The sequence below is a fragment of the Balaenoptera ricei genome, chromosome 2 (genome assembly GCF_028023285.1).
Source record: "Balaenoptera ricei isolate mBalRic1 chromosome 2, mBalRic1.hap2, whole genome shotgun sequence".
Taxonomy (NCBI): domain Eukaryota; kingdom Metazoa; phylum Chordata; class Mammalia; order Artiodactyla; family Balaenopteridae; genus Balaenoptera; species Balaenoptera ricei.
This window is the reverse complement of record NC_082640.1, coordinates 113,279,034-113,294,565: the sequence shown is the minus strand read 5'-3', so window position 1 is coordinate 113,294,565 and position 15,532 is coordinate 113,279,034. Positions and strand designations below refer to the sequence as shown.

General features: G+C 45.9%; 1 protein-coding gene and 1 gene segment (V, D, J or C); both read right to left on the bottom strand.

The window, feature by feature from the left end:
• LOC132359565 (T cell receptor alpha chain MC.7.G5-like) overlaps positions 1–15,532 on the bottom strand; it is a 259,427-nt gene that overhangs the window by 72,139 nt on the left and 171,756 nt on the right. The window lies entirely within an intron of this gene.
• Positions 13,677–15,532, bottom strand: part of LOC132359564 (T cell receptor delta constant-like) — a 61,154-nt gene continuing 59,298 nt past the window's right edge. The window contains exon 7 of the C gene segment in view: positions 13,677–14,604.

Sequence of the window (15,532 nt, the reverse complement as noted above, 5' to 3'; positions counted from 1 at the left end):
GGACTTGCGTCATAAAAGAAAATGGAAAATTTAGGAATCAGGGTTCCAGAGAGAAATTTGGAAGCATTAGTTGTTCCAACTTACATGGGCTTACTGTCAGTTTCGTTCCCTTTCCAAAGAAGAGTCTTTCAGATCCGCCCTGAGTTACACCCCTCACAGACTGCTTTGCAAATACTGCCAAGGCCCTTCCACCAGGTGCTGGGAACCCAGGCTCCTCCCGCTCTCCCAGAGGAAGCACAGAGGCAGAAACACAATGTTGTGCAATTACACAGTTGTATTGTCATTCCTGAAAAGGGGGTGGGGAGGACCATGGAAACAATTTAATCCATCTTTACCTAACATTAGATTACCTTCATTAATTGACTGATTAGCTTAGTTGGTAGGCAGTTGCAGTTAATTGAAATAGCTCAGGCTTTGGGGTCAGACAGACTTGGGTTTGAAACCCAGGGCGAGTTCCTTAACTTGCTGCCCCTCACTTCCCCATCTGTAAAGTGGGGAGAACGCCGCCGCGTTGTGACGCTGTTATACAGACGAGGCTCTGTCGGTGGGTTGCAGTGGTCCTGCCGCTCAATCTCTGGCTTGCTTAGCTGAGAGCACACTTCTCTAGGGATCATTTTAGCAACTCTAGAGGCCAAAGTGTCAGTGATTTCCCGCCCAAACATAATCCCCCCAACTGGTAAACATTTCGCTCTGGAAGCTGAGTCTCAAGAACTAAATTCCAGGCCCTCTGTCTCACTGAGTCAATCTGAAGAAGTTACTCAACCTCTCTCTGTGCTTCTATAAAATATAAAAATTAAAAAAGTTCTCTTCTATAAAATGAGGATAATAATAGCACTTAACCCACATAGCTGGTATAAGGGTTGACTGTGGTAATGGATCGAAAGCATGGAGCACATTGCCTAGCACATAGTAAGCAATTAATAAATCATCAATATTTTCCTCCCCAGAAGCCAAACACATTGACGATGTTCCTTTTTTCACAATGACCTAAAAATCCTAAAGCCCGTGGGCACTTCTCTTCCTCTAACTGGTAAACCAGCAGAGCTGTGAGGGCAACAGAAGAACCACCAAGCAGTTTGATGAGGAGGGTAAGTGATTTTGTGAGAATTTAGCAAAAGCTGTATCCAGCCGCAACTTCATGGTTGGACCATTTTGGGAGATGTGGAGAGGGTATCTTTTAGCCAGGCAGGATTTAAATATGAGCGGAGATGGGCCAGGAAGCCACATCCCCATCAGTCACTGTAAAAAGGATCTCATATCATTTTCAAGAAGAGGGTTCAGTGCTGTCCTCCACTTACCAAGATACACTGTGAGCTGAGTCCCTTTCCCAAATGTCATCTTAGAGCCACTGGTTTGCTGAACACAATGTTGAGGGGCTTTGCAAAAACCTATGGGGTTAATTTAAGGAACCCAGCTTTGCAGAGCTTCCCAAGAACTAAAAATTTCCTTCAGCCTCCAAGCTTTCAAGACAGGATAAGTGATGGTGTCTCTCTTTGTGGTAGCCCAGAGCTTCAGCGCTGAGAGATATGTCCAGAGATGATTGCCACTTTAAGACACAAGAAGGCTCAGCAAGCCGATTCTGTATACACATTCTGTGGTCCAAAGTAATTGCATAGCTGATGCAATCTATCATAGAATATAAAATCCCACTGGGAGAGAAATTAGCTCCGCGGAATTTATAGGTAGTGTTTGATGGTCACAGTCAATTGTCTGAAGACAAGACCAGCATTTTCATTTTGGCTTTTTGCATCTCTGCCTCAGTCTGCAGATGGCTGCACCTTTCCCCTCATATCGAGCTTAGCTATTCTGACTTTAGCCACCTTTCCCCCCCAAACAGGCATGCGATGATGTTATCTCCCTTTAGAACTCGGTGGTTCTGTTTTGAGCTCGCTAAGTCTTGGATAAAGAATGTTTGGGGTTCAAATGAAGTTGCTTAGTCAAGAACCATGATGTTTTCTTTCCCTTGGGTCTGGCCTGGCCCAGAGCTATGAGCGGTCTTGGCTTTGCCCTGGACCAGGCTCAGCTGTGAGACCATGAGCAAGTTCACAAACCTCTCTGAGTTTCACTGTCCTCATTTGCAAAATTAAAGAAGTGATTTTGGTGGTCTTTAAGGACTTTCTGAGCTGTTAGTCTTTGATTTGATTCTCTGGACCTAATCTATCCAAAAATGCTGAGCAAATGGATTTTTTCCCCTCAGGGTGTCTAGTCTTCCTCCCCATTTCCTAAACGAAATAAAACAAATAAGCAGAGAATAGAAAAGTAGGTCTCTACTTATTATACAGGGAAATAAAGTTTTCCAAACCTGCTATCTGCCTTAACATTAAATCTTCTTAGATGTTTGAAGTCAAAATTTTGGAACCAAATCCTCAGGGGGAAGTGTCCTTTCTTTGGAGCTTCCAGATAATTCAAAAACCAAACCAAATAAACTGACACCTTTGGTTTAAAGCTAGTACTTACTAAGTTTCACTCTCACTTGAGTCCCGGTTCCGAACGTAAATTTCCTGTTTCCTTCCTTCCCACAGGAGCTGAAGCCTTTACATAAACTACACGCTCTTGCTTACCCACAGGAAAAATGATCTGATATTTACAGTCTTTTCCCAACGGATAAGGGAATTAATCATCTAGCCAAGGGTGTCAGCTCTCTGGTTGCTAGATGTTAGATGCTGAGGGGGTTTTGTTAACACTACGTCTGAAATGGAGGTACTCACCCAGGCTTACAATTAACTGAGTCCCCTTCCCAAAAGTGGGTTTCTCAGTGCTCTTCACACAGTGCCTGGGCCCTTTACCAAAAGTCCCTCTTAGTGCTGGGCTGTGACTTCCCCTTCTCAGATGCAGTCTGTCTCTAGTGTGATTAGGGGCACAGTAGGGGGCCAGCTTCATGAGCAAGGTCACTTAGGGTTGCCCTTCTCTTACGAATGCAGCCCAGGACTCAGGCCATGAGCAGAGCAGGACCAACCATGTTGGGGGGGGCGGTGTCCAAAGTTCTTTTCTGGCTTCCTGGGCAACTGAGACCCCTGTATCCTGAATATCTCGCAGGCAATTTCTTATTGCCCACCCTGTTGTACAGATCTATAAAAACCATAACTGGCTGGTGGTTCATCGTTAGTTTTGACCTACAAAAGGAAAGGAGACCCCCGTGGGCATCAAGTATAGGAGGGATGCCAGGCCCCCTTTTTCATTACGTGAAAGACAAAAAGTACCACTTCTTCCTGTGTTGACGGCGAGCCTAATTTCAGAAATGTATGATTGATTCTTGAAAAGCTTTCCCCCCATAGACTTAATAGATCAAGAAAACTTACAGTTGAGAAGAGAAACCTGCCCTACAAAATAATGAAATATGTGCTAAAGCCAATCATAAAATAACATTCTTGATTATCTTGTGTATTAGAATATTCATGCTGTTGTGTACATTTCTTTCTCCCCTGAAGCTAAGCTACTTACTCAGGGCCACAGTTAACTGTGTCTGGGTCTCAAAGGTAAATCTGCTGTCCTTGTTCATCCGTTGACAAAACCCCTCCTGCCTTAGGGCAATGATACCAGCTCCTCAGAAGCTGGCCCAGATGATCCCTGGGAAAAACTGTGGGCACTTAATAAATATTTGTTAAATTGAACTGAATTGTAGTAAACATTAATCTTTTGTTCCTATTCCTTAAAGAACCCTTGAATATCTCTCTGACAATTTTCAGATGAAAAAAAATTAATTCTGCCGGATATTACTTACTGAGTTTCAAGATTCCTCTAGTCTTGGCTCCAAATGTCAGTTTCCTATTAACCCAATTCCCACAGGAGTGAACACTTTTACAAAAAACAGAAGCGACAGCATGGTTGAAAGGGATGTGGCATCAACTTCGTTCTCCTTCCTCACTAGTCGGAGGCAGCTCTCTGTCTGCCACAGGTGCCCTATCTTTCCTGGGAAAGGTCTGCCCTCCTTCCCTCTGTCAGGGCAGAGGTAGGAGGGGGCAGAGTAGATTTCAGGGAGGAAGATGATAAATAAGATATCGAAATGTTATCACACTCTGCACACTCTGCAGAGACTTCTTCTTTTTTTTTTTTTTCCAAATTAATGTTTTTTTTTGTTTTGTTTTTCTCCCCAAAGGCTGTTTTCAGCACTTTCTCTCTCCCAGATGCAATAATAACTGGATTCCAAGTTGGCATCTGGGCACGAACCTCCAGGCTCTGATGAGTCACACATATTTCATCAAGAAATGATGCTACGTCCCAGTGAAGAAGTGTGCTTTGCTTTTTCCCCTTGCTGGGCAATGAGGAGTTCAAGCAACATGCAGAGGGGAATATAAACCCATAACTCTCTCAGGATAGATCTGCAGCTTCATACATTAGCATCCTAGAATGCAAGACCTGGAAGGGAACTTAGCAGCTGCCGGAGCCAATGTCCTCAGTTTAAGGATGAAGAAGCCCAGGCCCTGAGGGGTAATGTTGCTCAAGCCCATGCCAGTAGATAGAGGCAGAGCTGAGGTTAGAACTCAGAACACCTAAGTCCCAATCCTGCCTTCTTCCTTCCTGTGTCTCAGGAGAACAGGGATCTTCCCTGGGTAGTCTCCATCCTTAGTGCCTCTCCTGGCCAGCCCAGGTATGATTATCTCTGTTAAACAGTGAATAAGCCACACAAGGGAGATACTTGGTTTCGGCGCAGGGTGTAAAATTTTAAAGAGCAGTATAGAACATCTTAATTCATTTAAAAAATTTTATTTCTTAGGCTGCAGGCCACAGCAATTGATAGTGGGGCAAATGGCCCGTGAGGTCTCAGGGAAGCCAAGGGAAAGATAGAGATTTAGAAATTTGTCCTTTACCAAAAGGATAACCCAACAGAGAGTTGGCTCTGATTAGTCTTTCTCTGCGGGACTCATTACAGGACTGACCTCTAGAGCAGGGGTCTTGGCACACACAGAGTGGTGTGGTGTTACCTCCTGCTCCTGCTTCTGGGGCAGATATTGCTAATAGACACATCACTCCTCCCCTCTGAGTCTAGATGTGGCCTCAGTTCTTTTTCTTAATTGAAGTATAGTTGATTTACAATATTGTGTTAGTTTCAGGTGTACAGCAAAGTGATTCAGTTCTATATATAAATATATTTCTGATTTTTTCATTATAGGTTATTACAAGATTTTGAATATATTTCCCTCTGCTATACAGTAAATCCTTGTTGTTTATCTATTTTACATATAGTTCACAATCCTTCTTAAAACTGTGCCCCAGATAGCTACTACCAACTGCTAGCCCTTGGTAATTGAGATATAACCTGTTTGCCCTCGTGCCTGGGGAATAATTGGAGAGAAGATCCTGCCGATGGCTTGAGAAATCTGGTTGGCAAGGGTCAGGCCAGGTCCCACACAGCCCCATCATGAAAGGTATCACTGACCTGGCTGGACCAAGACTGTTCCTTCCATAGGCTGCTCCAGAGGTGGCAACAGTAAAACCATGGAGTATCTCTTTGTCCTCACAGCTTGCTTTCAAACGCAGGCTTTGGGAAACAAACCGAGGTAGCGTTCTTCGTGCTTACTCTTGCCTAAAGAGCCTTCAGCAAGATTTTTCCCCCAAACAGAGGTCCTGGGGGTGGAAGACATCTACTGGACCTTGGTCCCTCCCTGGCATGCTTCTTCTTACCCACCGACCCAGGTCTGTCCCGGGGCTCCTGGAACAGAATGTGGCACAGGAAGAAAGTGATGCAGAAACCCTTTCTCTAGACGACTCACTCCCGTTGTCACACATTCAGATGTTTCTAAGCTTCTCCTTTTAATCACATTTCTATTCTTTCATAAAAAAGAGATATGTTTGTCCATATCCATCCAAAGATATTTCCCTGTGTCCTTCACTGTTGCAGTAGGCTTTTGCTTGACAGGGAAATGTCCATCAACCCTTGTGGGGTGCTATCTCATGTCCTCGAAGACAGTACTCTGAGTGACTGGGGAGGATGGGTCCTTTGGGCCAACAGAGCAGCACCTGCCGATGTCAGGCTTGAAAGGGGATCGGGGGACAGAAGCAGCAACTTTGACTTAAGTTCCGAACAAAGAATATTTTCCTCCCCTGACCTATTTTCTGCCAACCTCTAGTATGACCCATTTATGGAGATGGGCTAATTAGAACAGCAGAGGGCGCTGTAAGGTCAGAAACAAAGCTGCCCACCTCAGAAGAAACTGGGAGAAAAGTCCGTTTTTTAAAAAAAATTATTTATTTATTTATTTTTGGCTGCGTTGGGTCTTCGTTGCCACACGCGGGCTTTCTCTAATTGCGTCGAGCGGGGGCTACTCTTTGTTGCGGTGCGCGGGCTTCTCATTGCAGTGGCTTCTCTTGTTGCAGAGCACAGGGTCTAGGCGCGTGGGCTTCAGTAGTTGTGGCACACGGGCTCAGTAGTTGTGGCTCATGGGCTTAATTGCTCCACGGCATGTGGGATCTTTCCAGACCAGGGCTTGAACCCGTGTCCCCTGCATTGGTAGGCAGATTCTTAACCTCTGCACCACCAGGGAAGCCCAAAAGTCCCTTTTTTTGAGTGATAGTAGTGATCAAGCTCCAAGCCTGGGACAAGAGTGGCTTGTTTACCAAATCCCTGGGACCCCGCCAGGTCTGAAGGCCTCTGCTGAGTGGTGGTTTCGGGCTAATGAAAGTCAGTCCAGGGCGCTCACTGACTGCGGGAACTGCTCAGATAGGTTTAAGGGAGATGGGGTAGGGAAGTTCAAGGACAATACGTCTGTAATGGGTCATTAAATCTTGAGTCTCTCTTAGCCCTAAACTTTGGCGGTCACTCTCTTGTACATTGTGGTCTCCCATGAACAAGCCTGTTGAAACCTTTGGAAGACATAGGACAGTGGGCTAGCAGGCTCATTTCCCATGTTCCCAGTGCTCTTAGGGGTTTGGGATGAGTGCAGCTGGCTCAGGTCTTGGGGGAGTGCAGAGCTCTATGACACGCTTACAGCAATGACAGCAAATGAAAGATGTGAGTCACTTTTTTTTTTGCCATCGATTGGTACAACATGTTTTTGTTTTTGTTTTTTTTGCCAGATTTCACAACTTTATTTTTTAGATTTACTCAGCATCTTATTTCTGAACGTCTTTGATGAGACTCAAGCTCTCAGGAAATTTATTCATCAGTCTATTTCATAAAAATGACAATAGCAACAGCAATGCCTAGCGTTCTTAGATCACTTGCTGGGTGTATTGCATGTGTTATTTCATTTAATTATCCAGCAGTCCTGTGAAAAAGGTATTATCATTATCAACTTCATTTTACAGATGGAGAAAGTGAGGCTTGGAGGGGTTAGGTCGTGTTCGGGGTCACACAGCAAGTACACGCTGGAGCTGATAGGAACCCAAGCAGTCTGGATCCGGAACCCCACTCCTTAACCATGACACTGCACTGCTGTTCTGAGAAGTGCCCTTCCTGAAGGGACGCCTTTCAAGGAACGCTGGAAGGACACCATGGTGGGGAGTTTCATGATGTGCCACCCAAGGAGGTCTCCATGTGAAGGATTAGGGAGAGGGCTTGTCCCTCTGAGTGAGGGTTTTGAAGCCCTTTGCTCTGTTCTCGGGTATGGGCAGATGTAACTGAGGTTGGGCCATCAGAAGAGGAGCAGCAGTTTAATGTGTTAACTGTTATACTGCCTGGATCAGGAAGGGGACACTCAGTTCTCATGAATATCATGCCTGGCAACACCTTTAGAACAGGGACAGACTCCCAGAGACTGACTGGGGGCTGCTAGAGCCCGTGAACGTCTGAGAGCGGGAAGTTCTGGAGTGGCCTTCTCCCCAGCAGAGGGGCTGGTGCCTTTGAGAGGGGACACCTGCCTGCAGGGGGTAGTGCAGGCCTGGCAGCGGCTGATCAGACAGAGCAGCCCCGTTGCTGACCCTGCCTCTTCCACAGCGGGGGGCCTGGGGCTGCTCACGCTGGGGCTGCAGACTTCCTGGTGTGCACTTTTGCTAATCTTCACGACAAGGGCTGCCGGATAAAATGCAAAATGTCCCGTGAAATCTGAATTTCAGATAAACAACGAATACCTTTTTAGAGTAAATATATCCCAAATGTGGCAAGTCCCAATGATTACTAAAAAGTTTTTTTGTTTTTCATTTGAAATGCAAACTTAACTGGGTGTCCTGTATTTTTATTCGCTAAATCTGGCAACCTTACTGTTTACAATAGGCAAGACATGGAAGCAACCTAAATATATATATATATATATATATATATATATACATATAAAATGGAATACTACTCAATCATAAAAAAGAATGAAATAATGCCATTTGCAGCAACATGGATAGACCTAGAGATTATCATACTAAGTGAAGTAAGTCAGAAAAAGACAAATGTCATGTGATATCACCTAAATGTGGAATCTAAAAAATGACAAAAATGAACTTATTTATGAAACAGAAACAGATTCACAGACATAAAAAACAAATTTATGGTTACCAAAGGGGAAAGGGGTTGGGGGAGGGATAAATTAGGAGTTGGAGTTAGCAGATACAAACTACTATATATAAAATAGATAAACAACAAGGTCCTACTGTATAGCACAGGGAACTATGTTCAGTACACTGTACTAATGCATAATGGAAAAGAATATGAAAAAGAATATATATATTTATAAAAAACTGAATCACTATGTTGCACACCAGAAACTAACACACACTGTAAATCAACTATACTTCGACAAAATAATTAAAAAAAAATTCGGCAAACTTATCCATGCCATTGGTGAGTTTTTAAGTGGACAAAGTTATATTCCCTTGTTCACAAATATTTGTTGATTGTCAATTATGTGGCAGACGCAGTCCTAGGGGCTGGGACAGATCAGTGAAAAGATAAACAAGGCCCTGCCTTCATGGAGCTTACGTGATGGTGTATGTGTATGCATATATGGGGTGAGAAGGGAAAGACAAATAATAAACGTGTAGAAACCTGATGATGACAAATAGTGATGTGAGGGAAAATAAGAGGTGAAATCGAGGGTGACTCTGGGTACCCAGGTGAGTGACTAATTTACTTGCCAGGGAAAGCCTCTTTGAGCTGAGATGTGTGGAAACCTGGAAGCAGAGTTTCAGGGACCTAGAAGAGGGAGGCAGGTAGAGGAGCAGAAGGAAGGCCACAGCTGCTGAAGCGGAGTGACAGAGGCAGGAGAGGACGTGCAAGGAGGTTGAACAGAGGGCAGAGATCCCACCATGTGCAGTGGGTCACAGGCCCAGGAAGGGAGGCCCTGCTGGCATCATCAGATTTACATTTTATAAAGACCTGCAGAGGAGATGGTCCAGGGGCCAGAGCAGAAGCAAGGGGACCTGACAAGGGGCGTTGTTGCCGTGGCCCTGACAAGAGATGGTGGTGTTGGTGGGAGGCGGTGGGAGTGGCGGTGGAGAGGAGTGGGTGCACTGGAGGCACACTTCATGGTGCAACTGACAGGCCTTCCTGATGAACTGGAGGTGGGGGACCAGGGAGACAAAGGAACTCCGGAAGTACTCCTAGAAACACTCCTAGGTTTGGGGGAGCAAGTTGGTCTTCTATTTTTTTTAAAAAATTTTATTTATTTATTTATTTATTTATTTATTTATTTATTTATTTATGGCTGTGTTGGGTCTTCGTTTCTGTGCGAGGGCTTTCTCTAGTTGCGGCAAGCGGGGGCCACTCTTCATCGCGGTGCGCGGGCCTCTCACCATCGCGGCCTCTCTTGTTGCGGAGCACAGGCTCCAGACGCACAGGCTCAGTAATTGTGGCTCACGGGCCTAGTTGCTCCGCGGCATGTGGGATCGTCCCAGACCAGGGCTCGAACCCGTGTCCCCTGCATTGGCAGGCAGACTCTCAACCACTGCGCCACCAGGGAAGCCCGATCTTCTATTTTTTAGGGCAGTGCTTCCCAGCAGTTGTCATGTCTTGGCTTACCCAGAAGACAATATTTGTATTGAAATGTGGCTGGGAGGGGCTGGCCTCCGGGGCTCCAGCCACCCCAGGTCCCAGTGTCCACTGTGAGCACTGTCTCAGCGAGCCTGTAACCCGCTCACGGCAGTTCACCCACTGGGAAGGTCTGCTTCCGGGGGGAGAAGTTTCCAGCTGGAGCCAAGTGTGTGCTGCAGAGGGAGAGATGGAAATCAAGCTGTGGGAAGTGCAGGGAGCGCTCTCAGGACCACAGCACTCCCTCAAGCATGAGAAATAGAAGAGTTCAATATTTTGCAATAACTGTCAGTGGAGTGCAGCATTTAAAAATTGTATAAAAATAAAAAATACAAAAAAACATAACAACAACAACAAAAATCAGAGAGTTCTAGAATTCAGGGCTAGGGCAGATTTTAGAAATGACCTCATCCAGCCCTCTCCTTTTTCTTTTTACACAAATATGTATGGCTAGGTTAAGGTCCTCATTCATTTATTCCATGTATAGAGTACTTCAGGTGTGTGCAGCTGTGCTAGTGCTGTGTGACAGTGCAACTCAAAGTGCGATCCTGGACTGGTACCCGGTCTGTGACCAGAGGATGCGGAAATGGAGGATAAGCCACTTTTAGGGCAATTTGATACCGAAGTACGTGATCATTGGACTTGCAGTCTCTCTTTCTTTTTTAAAAACTAATTCATTTTCATTGTGTTTTACAAAAGGATTAGTTCAGGATGGATTGAGGACCACAAAAACAATAGCAACAACTTTTCCTGGGTTGGAAGCATGCGCCCCAGAGAGTTACAGCTAATTCAGTCACGTGACCATCAGGGCTGCCCTGCTCCCCTCACTTCCCTCCCATCTCCTTCCCTTCAGAAGCACTGAGACAGTCTCAGAGATTTAAGGAGCCCAGTTTTCTTCTATATCCTCCTCCCTGATATGAAAAGAAGATGATTCTTCTTGTGGGCTTCAGCCTTTTGTTTTTCTGTAAGTACACTCATTGTCATGTCCTGCTCGTTCTATCGCCCGTTTCCCTTTTTCTTACTTTCCAAGGCTTGGGCTCTTTCTCATTCACACTGGATTTTCCAGTTATTTTCTGCCTTTAATTTTCATCTCTGTGTCTTTCCCCTGCCTCTGCCCATTGAGTTCCCTCCGGATGGGCCTGTGCTGGACCCAGTGCCTGCGGAGTGTAAGACTTCACTGTTTTCTTCTTTTATTCTCTTCACAGACAAGGACGTGCTGTGTAACCAAGTGACCCAGATTTCCCAGGAGCAGACAGTGGCGAGTGGCAGTGAGGTGACACTGCAATGCATTTTCCAAACCACATACTCAGATCCAGACTTATACTGGTACCAAATAAGACCAGATCGTTCCTTCCAGTTTGTCCTGTACAGGGATAACACTACATCCTACGATGCGGATTTTGCTCGGGGTAGATTTTCCGTGCAGTACAGCCTGACCCACAAAACCTTCCACTTGGTGATCTCCTCAGTGAGGACTGAAGACAGTGCCACTTACTACTGCGCCTTGTGTTCCCACAGTGATGCAGGTGTCCAGGAAGTCTGCACACAAACCCCTGGGCACAGCCTGGCAGAGCTGCCTCTCCGGACAGCTCATGTCCTTGGACACAGCATCCTTCTTCCCTGTCATTCTGTGGTCCAGTCTGGCCTTTAGAGGTACCCTAACGTGTCTGCCAAATAAGAAAAGGCCTGGTCACATCCAGGGGAGCACCCTGGCTTCCAATGGAGCAGACATCTCCCCACTTCTGACACAGAGGGCCCTGGCTGCCCGAGTGCCCATGGTGGGGAAGGGAGACTGCACGTCTGAGAGACTCCGGTGCCCAGGTCGTGCCTGATACAGAGCAGGGCTTGACAAGGGTGTGCTGCGTGTGCCGGGAGCGTACCAGGACGGGGCTGGTGAAGGGCCACAACTTAAGGAGAGCCTTTTGGAAGTGTCTTTATTTTGGTCTCCATCATTCATCCATTGCTGTGAATTGGCCTGTTTCCTTTTAAGACTCAAATTGGACGCAAAGTTACTTACTTTAAAAAATTTCCCTGGTTTACCTTTCATTTGCATCTTCTAGTGCAGCCACCTTATTTCTCCTGGATTCTCTTTGGCACCTCCATTTTACTTACTGTGTTTGGAGAACATTTTTCTTTCACAGAAGAGCACTGAGATATTCCCAGAAAGCTGTCTGTGAAAACCAGAATCCCAGCTTCAAAGTCCCTGAGTTTGGAGCTCAGTGGTATCCCCAGGGGAGAGAATTACCTCCAGGGGAAACCAACAATGTGATGTCAAAAATAGATATACCCTCTGCCCTGGGAATCCATCCCTCCTTCCTCTACTTCTACGGGTGTCCCTTCCTTAAAACAACTATTAGAGTTATTAGATGCAATCTTAGAAATAGTAGAAGCCTTAGACGTTATTTTATAGGAAAAGCACTGAAGCCCAGAGAAGTGAGGGACATTCGGAAGGTCGCTGATCTGGTTAATGACAGAGCCAGGGGTGTGGGGTTGCACTTCTGGGGGTTCCCTCGCAGCTGCACCCTAGGAGGCTGTATCAGGAGGTGGCTTGGGCAGCAGTACGTCTGGGCTTCAACACAGGCAGGTGGAGAGCACTCGCTATAGAGAGGGATGGAAAAGACATGCGTGAGGGAGCCAAAGGATCAGGCCAAATGACTCAGCCTCCGGGGCTTTTGTTCTGCCACCTACTGAGCGTGTGTACTAATCTCCTGGAGACTCCTTCGGGGTCACATGAGATTCTACACGTGAAAGCTCTGGAAGACTATAATCCACGATAGCATGGTCTCCACACCAGAAGGCAGCCGCAATCCCCTCTGGCTCCTGCCTTAAATCTTTTCAGGAGCATCCTTTTGGTGGAAGAAATTCATGGTCCTATAAAATACTAGGATGCCTTTCGCTGATGATCAAAGTAGGCCAGAGGGTGGCTCATTCATATGCTATGTACAGGGCTATCCTGAAGTTCAGCCTAGCTGAACTTCAAAACAAGCCCTCTTCCCTGTCTCAGGGATGTGCTGTGCTCTTGTAGAAGGAACTCAGGGCTGGCACTCCTGATAACTTTGTTCTGCTCCCAGAAATATCACTGCCTCTCTGAATGACTTTGAACATGGTACATACCTTTTCTGGGGGACATATTTTTTTCCATCTGAAAAATGAGGATGTGTTGTTTTGTTCTTAGCAACTTCAGAGAAACATTCTAAGAATGGCCCAGGGTAACAGATGGGAATGTTCTGGAAACAGGCATTCTTGATGCACATGAGGTGAAGATGTGTGGAATCTTTTAATAGTTTTCCCCTGGATGGACCTGGCTTATCCATCTAGATTGTCCTAAACTCATTGACTCAGAATGCCACTGCCTCCTTTCTTTGGTTTGGGTTGTGAGGACGTGACATGGGAGTCTGCAGATGGCAAAGGCGGGGGAGTTGTGGATGAACGTTGTTCTTTCACTTGTAACCTCATGAGCCCCCGCCTGACAGCCCACATAGGTGCTGAGGAACCCACAGCGCTCAGTTGCTAGACCTTTGCTACCTGGGTTCGTGCACCCGGAAAAAGCTGGCCTTGCTGAGGTGGGAGGAGCAGAGCTCAGAGGCCACACCAGGGCCACTGCTGTTGTTGGAGTAGCAGGAAACCCAGGGGTGGGTCCCCGAGGCAGGAGCCTGCAGGCTGGGGGCCCAGGAAGCTGCGGTGTGACCTATAAACTCAGTTTGGTTTTTGTCTGACTACCAGTGAATTCACAGCTCCCCTTACCCCCTGCGATGGTCCGCAATGAGGAAAGCCAGAAGCAAGGCACACACAATGCACTTTAATACATGCAACAGAGACAAAGAAGAATGGCAGAAAACCATCAATACCAAAGGTCCAATGCCTTCAAACTTCCTGGGCACAAATGGGCAGGCAGGGGGGCATGAAGACACTGTTCTTACAGGGGAAATCTTGGGGTCTCATTCCTGTCCCTCCCCCCCAGAACACTTGCACAATGAGTTGCTTGAAAGCAAGACCCACGTCTTACTTATTTTTGCACCCTCAGTACAGTGCCTAGAACTTGGAGTAATTCATGTTCGTTAAATCAATTAATAGAGAGAAACACATTTCCTCTGCATTTTACTCTGATCTCTGCTAATAACTCTGAGAGTATTTAGATGAGATTTGAGAAACCCCATTGCCTGGGCAGAGAGTGTTAGGGAGTCAAATGTAGTTTTGTTTGTCAAATACTAGGAAAAGCAGAAAGTGCCTTTGTGGATGAGAACGCTAGTTTGGGGCAAACCTAGTGCTGGGTTGAGCAGAGCCTTTTATGTTTAGGTAGAAGCCCAGGATCTATTTTCCTCTTGGAGAATGGAGCTAGGAACCCGATGGCTCCCACTTTCTACTTCTGGAGGCAAAGAAAGTCAAAGGAACAAAACACCATTTTCAAAGTGTGTCAGTTGTAGGAAAAAAAATGTGTCCTATATACCTTCATATCTCTGTATCCTTTTATAAAGCAGCATGTAAAACAGTTGGGACCATAAGCCCCCACTCCCCAGGACTTCTGTCTTTCATCAGGCTGAAGGATAAGCTGGGTTTGTTGCCTTTAAAGGAGAACTGGTTTGGGTAACAGCCATTTAAGCAAGGCTGGGACGGGTCAACTTAAACCACCAGGAAGTTGAAAGCCTAGGAGATAGCACCTCTGTAGGCTTTTGGTTTCTTTCAGGGCGTGTAGCCTTCTCATGCCAGTCAGCCTGCAAGTGAAGGAAAATTGTCAGAGTTATAGAATCATAGACTGTCAGTGCTGGAAGGAATCACAGCAGTCATGCAATCTGGGGATGGCCAGTACTTGCTGTGGTTGTACCGTTGCAGACATCACTAATCTATCCTGGCACATTTCCCTTCTACACATGGTGATAGTTCAGCTAGTCACTATCAGTTTATCAATGTTGGCACAGGTCATAAAACCCATCTGCTCTCCTTTAGTTATTCTCCACTCCTTTGTTTTACAGATGTGATAACCCAGGCCCAGAGAGGTGCAGCAACCTGGCCTAGGTAACATAGTGAGTTAGTGACATAGACAAACCTAAGCCCCGGGTCAAATTTCATGTCTAAGATAACCAGAAGAGGGAATGCAAGTAACAGGCAAATAATTCACATCTCATCCTCAACTCTGCATGCATCCGAGTGGCTAGTTGTGAGCTGTTCACTGAGGATGGGAGCATAGGTTCATCCCAGAGATAGGCTGGTCTACACATCGAGTCCTATGATTAACGATCGAGAGCTGACATCCCCTTTGTCTGGGCAAAGATAGGTTCTGTTCCCCCTGAACGTTCTTCAAGTGAAGCTTTACTGATGGCCTTGCAAAAAGCCCATGGTCCCTCAGCCATATAAACAAAATTAGCAGTAAAGAAAAAGATTTCTCCTGTTTAGGTCCAATTTTTTTAGCTCCTGAGTTGGAGGTGAGGATTATCGGCTGGTATGATATTATATTACATGGATTTTGAGTCTGGCTTGAAATAAAAGGCTAACAGGAGATGGGGTGTTATGCTGAGTATCTGAAAAGGTCCACCCTAGGAAATCATAATATGTCTCTATGTGTTTTTCCTTTCTCAATGCTTCTTACCATTCCTAAACTCCTTTCCTCCATGTGCAACATAGTTTGGGTGGAGGTAGGAATAA